The 5,514-nt window shown below is 40.9% G+C and overlaps 1 pseudogene; it reads left to right on the top strand.

The window, feature by feature from the left end:
* Positions 1–290: 290 nt before the first annotated feature.
* LOC136250204 (uncharacterized) lies at positions 291–3,507 on the top strand (annotated as a pseudogene).
* The last annotated feature ends 2,007 nt before the right edge of the window (positions 3,508–5,514 follow it).

Genomic DNA, 5,514 nt, shown 5'->3' with positions numbered 1-5,514 from the left:
CTGAAAATGCTTGCGTCAAAGTGATAGTTATAGAGCTATAATACAAATTCTCACAATTTACTATTGAAACTAATCAGCTGGCAGAGTAGTAATATATATGCGCACACACACACACGCACGCACACACACGCACGCACACACACACACACACACACATGCACACACTGCATGCTTAAGCTGCTTAAGCTAAGGAGGGTCATATACACTCTAAAAAATGAAGTGTACTTTGCACACTAAAAAGTGTGCCCTGTGACACCAAAGTGTGCTGTTTTGATGAGTTGGCACGCGCACGCGCGACGATGGCGTCAGACTCCCGGGATAAAGGGAGTCTTACGGGAAACTCGTTTCGTAACTGTTGTCGCTGTAGTAGAACGGGCCGTTGTAGAAATTGTGTTTGCTGCAAGCAAGGACGCCAATGTGTGAACTGTCTTCCTGGCCGCCTTGGCACGTGTGAAAATCGTACATGTGACGCTGCTGAACAACCGTCCGTGGCTAACCAAAATGGAACAGTGGATGGTTCTAATGATGTTTCGCCCCAATCTATGTCCAGTTCTGATGCTGATTATCCTGTTCGTCCGCTTCCAGAATTTACTCCAATTAATGCTCCCACGTTTGTATGGGGTGATATTGATGGTGAATCGTTTGTACACAGTGTGAACTGTTGTTATGATGAGGTCATTCATTGGCGAAAGTCTTTGTTCAGATTGCCGTCTGGTAAAAGTGGTAGAGCTTTTGTTTCTGAATTGTGCCGCCTTTTTAATGCTTATGCCCGTGGCTCCACCCTTGAATGTGTTGCTATGAAAGCTATCATGATCATGCCTATATTATTACTGCAGAAGCCCCACTATCAATCTAAAAACCATGAAAACATTGTGCATCTTACTCGTCGTCTAGCTACTTGGAGCAACGGTGATATAAATGGTCTGGTTCAGGAAGGGAGGGTGTTGCAAGGAAACCTAGAAACAAGGCTTAAGCGTGTTCACAAGAATGAAGATAATGTTTCTCGTAGGTTTTCTAATTTTATGATGAATGAAAGAGTTAAGGATGCTCTACGCTTACTATCTGAGGACAATTGTGGTGGAGCACTGTCACTATCTTCTACTTTTTTAAAGGCACTGTCTGATAAACATCCTAAGGGGTGCCCTCCATTACCCACCACTCTGATTAGTAACTCCTCCAACAGTGTTCCACTGCCTCATCCAATTGTTTTTGAGGGACTTGATGGCATTTGTATTCGTCGTGCTGCTCTTCAAACTGGAGGTACAGCCGGACCTTCTGGGCTTGATGCTGCCGCATGGCGCCAAATGTGTACGTCATTCCAGCGTGTTTCTGATGATCTCTGTGAAGCTCTAGCTGGAGTGGCTAGAAGATTATGTACTGTATTTGTTGATCCTTCTGGTTTGACTGCCTTTGTTGCTAGCCGTTTGATTGCATTGGACAAGTGCCCTGGTGTCAGACCGATTGGGATTGGGGAGACCGTGCGTCGTGTGATTGCAAAGGCTATTCTGTGTGTAATTCGAAGTGATATTCAAAGGGCAGCTGGTTCATTACAATTATGTGCTGGTCAATTGTCAGGTTGTGAAGCTGCTGTCCATTCTACACGAGAGATCTTTTCGTCTGCTGATGTTGATGCAGTATTACTTGTGGATGCCACCAATGCATTCAACTCACTGAACCGTCAGGCGGCTCTCCGTAACATTCAACACTTATGTCCACCTTTTTCAACCATTTTAATAAACACATATCGTGAAGATGTTAATCTGTACATTGGTGGGTCCATTCTACACTCTGAAGAAGGAACTACTCAAGGGGACCCTCTGGCCATGCCAATGTATGCACTGGGTGTGATCCCACTCATTGAGAGTTTGTCTGGAAGTTGTGTGCAACAGATATGGTATGCTGATGATGCCACTGCTTGTGGTGGCTTGAAGGAACTTAGGTCTTGGTGGAATAAACTGACATCTGATGGTCCTGGTTTTGGCTATTTTCCCAATCCTTCTAAAACCTGCATTATTGTGAAGAGTGGAATGTATGATGCTGCAGTTTCTGCTTTTCAGGGGACTGGAATCTCTATAACTTCTGACGGGAAGCGTCACCTTGGTGCTGCTATTGGTTCCCCCTCTTTCATCACCTCTTTTGTTGAAACAAAAGTAACATCCTGGGTAAGGGAGTTGCAGCAATTGTCTGATATCTCAGTCACTCATCCCCAAGCTGCTTATGCTGCACTTATACATGGGTTTATTGGCAAATGGAACTATCTGATGAGGTGCATCCCCAATATTCAACCACTCTTGTCACCTTTGGAACATACTATTAGACTCAAGTTTCTACCTAGTTTAACTGGTCGGCCTTCTTTTAGTGACACTGACCGGAATTTGTTTGCTCTTCCTGCCCGTTGGGGAGGTCTTGGAGTTATTGACCCAGTTCGCTATTCATTGTCCCAATTTGCAGCTTCTGTTGAGGTCACTGCTCCCTTAGTTCACTTAATTTTACAGCAATCTCACACCTACCCTGTTGAAGTGTTGTCTGCTCAGATTGATGCAAGACGTGCAGTATTGAGTGCCCATCGTCAGTCTGTTATTGACTATCGTGATGCTTTGATGCCTACATTATCACCATCATTGTATAGATCGGTTGTGTTGTCTTCTGAAAAGGGTTCCTCAGGTTGGTTAACTGCTCTACCTATTTTAGACCATGGCTTTTGCTTGCACAAGGGTGCTTTTCGTGACTCCTTATGTTTAAGATATGGATGGCGACCACCGCTGCTGCCTTCCAGTTGTGTGTGTGCGGAAAACAGTTTTCGGTTGAACATGCTTTCAGCTGTCCGTGTGGCGGCCTCCCAACTATCCGTCACAATGAGCTTCGGGATATTACTGCTGGATTGCTAACCGAACTGTGTCATGGTGTTGAAGTTGAACCATCCCTGCAACCACTTTCGGGGGAATCATTTCGCTTGCGATCGGCCAATACTGAAGATGGGGCACGTCTTGATGTTGTTGCTAATGGCTTCTGGGAACGCATGGAGAATGCTTATTTTGATGTTAAAGTCTTCAATCCTTTTGCTCCTACGCACTGTTCAATTTCTTTATCACAGTGCTACAGGCGTGCGGAGCTAGAGAAGAAGAGAAAATATGAGGAGAGAATCCGGGAAGTTGAGCATGGGTCATTTTCGCCATTGATTTTTTCATGTACTGGAGGTATGGGACCTTTGGCCACCGTTGTTTACAAACGAATTGCCACACTACTCGCTGAGAAGCATGGACAATCATATAGCAAAACATTGTACTGGTTACGATGTAGGCTGGGATTTTCATTGCTCCGTTCAGCTGTTCAATGTTTAAGAGGTTCAAGGTCCTCTTACCACTGCTGTGGATCGGGCGAGACAGCCGTCATTGACCTTGCTTATGCAGAAGGCAGGCTGGACTCAGCTTCACCTGACTAACTTTATATTTGTTTCATGTGCTTGTAAATATGCGTCCTTTATTTTATGCACAGAGTTATGTTGTTGTTGTTTAACATTAAAAAAAAAAGCTGTTTTGGTGTCACACTTTATTTTTCAGAGTGCATAGTTCACTGCCAGTAACCCCTTGTGTACACTGTACTTTGGATTACATGGTTGCATGGTCTTGCTGTCAATTTATGCATGAAACCTAAAATTAAAATATATAGCTCTTAATATTTCTATACTGACGCAACTAGGAAGCATTTATATTTTATGGATCACTGCCTAGGCACAAGCATCTCATGTGTGCAAAGTTCACATGTTTATTGTATCACTATATGTTAGGGCAAAATCCATGAAGTTCATTTATTTTCTGCTTTACAGCATACACTAAATATGAATTACTGCAGGGGAGTGAAAAATATGTGTACACAAGCATTATTTGAGTTAATTATAGCTAGTTTCAATGAAAATTTTTCTTCTTGATTGTAAATATATATACACTAAGATCGCAATCAATTGTTGGGTAATGCATTCCAGATCCAAGAAAAAATTGTTGGGGTTTCCAATGTGTTGTAGTTTGTAACATGTTGCATACTTGTAGCTAGACATGCACATGTATGATGTAAAATATTTAATTGATGTGGAGATAGAATTTGAACCGTGCATGGCTGTGTTACCTGGAAATGTCAAACGATCTTTTTGGCTTTAGCAGAAGTTCAATGTGAGGAGTACTATGCTTGCAAAAGGCCATGCGAGAAAAGATATTATTAGTCACATGATCTAGTATTACAATATGTATACATCTAACATATGTATAATGTGTATACCATAAAACTATGAAATGTCACAGGATCTATGGTTAAGCAAGCTGCATGACGCACATGTTATGCAGTTTAGCTCAGACAAAATTGCTAAAGCTGAATTATCTCTCATAAGATTCAATCATAGTTTTGAAGCATTTAAGTCAAACAAGTTTGCCGAAAACTTGCATGCATGTATATGAGCTAGTTTAGCAATTGTGCTGTGGAATCACTTTTATATATTCAAAATATAGCATCTCTCTAAGTGCAGCTATTATAGTATACAACATTTTAATTGTATTACTGAAACTTTATTGTGTATATTTGTGACTATAAATACATGACAATGATATGCAGTGCACATTCACCCAAAAGTGTTATCATAGTTTCACCAATAGAGACGCTACATATACGTTAAACTTCTCATGTAAATTTGATTAAATGAACTCTTTTTACTTATATACCTGAAGTTAAATATTTCATTTTGAAATCAGTGACAGTATCAACCAGAAAGCATCTATTAGTCACCACAGCATACTGATATTGGTTGTCTCAACTTGCACTATTTGTAGTGAATACATAATACATGTGCATGCATGCATTAGAGATAATCATGGAGATTTCAGTGGACAGGAGTTTAGTACAGAAATATAGGTCAATTTAGAAGCATGATTATGCATGCTATATCATGAACCACGATAGTGAGTTCATAATAGGGATCGCCCATGTTTTTTGCAAAAACTCTAATAGAACGCACACCTAAAAACCACCTTGGAAAGCATCCTCCAACTCAAAACCACCCTCTGGTGGTTATTTGCAATGAGTATTGGTCCCTGTTACATATTCCCTCTTCCAGTCTGTAGGGAGTTCATCCTGATGTATAATGCAGCCAAGTATATAACAACAATCCTTGCACTGAATTTGACAGTTATTAAAGGCACCATGCAGTAATGTAAATTGTAGCTCATACTAGGAGACTCTCAGTCTGTATGCACATTGCAATTTGATCAGTTTCATGTGTGTACTGAAATGTTGACGGTGTTACTATGCAGAATGCAAAATTATACTATTCACCACAGTCTTCTTCATGATCCATTACTGGATTAACAAAAAGTACACAAACCGGCTATAGATGAATAAAAAATTGGAAATTTTAAATGGGAATAGGGATCGCTGAAAAAAGCCACAAAACAAGAAGGGATCACTGAGGTGGTAATGTAAACCACAAATTCCTATTTTGACTCACTTCAAAATGACAGAGCATGTAAC

The sequence above is a fragment of the Dysidea avara genome, chromosome 3, assembly GCF_963678975.1.
Source record: "Dysidea avara chromosome 3, odDysAvar1.4, whole genome shotgun sequence".
NCBI lineage: Eukaryota > Metazoa > Porifera > Demospongiae > Dictyoceratida > Dysideidae > Dysidea > Dysidea avara.
Note: the sequence above shows the minus strand (reverse complement) of the source record. Positions and strands in the feature narration are given on the sequence as shown.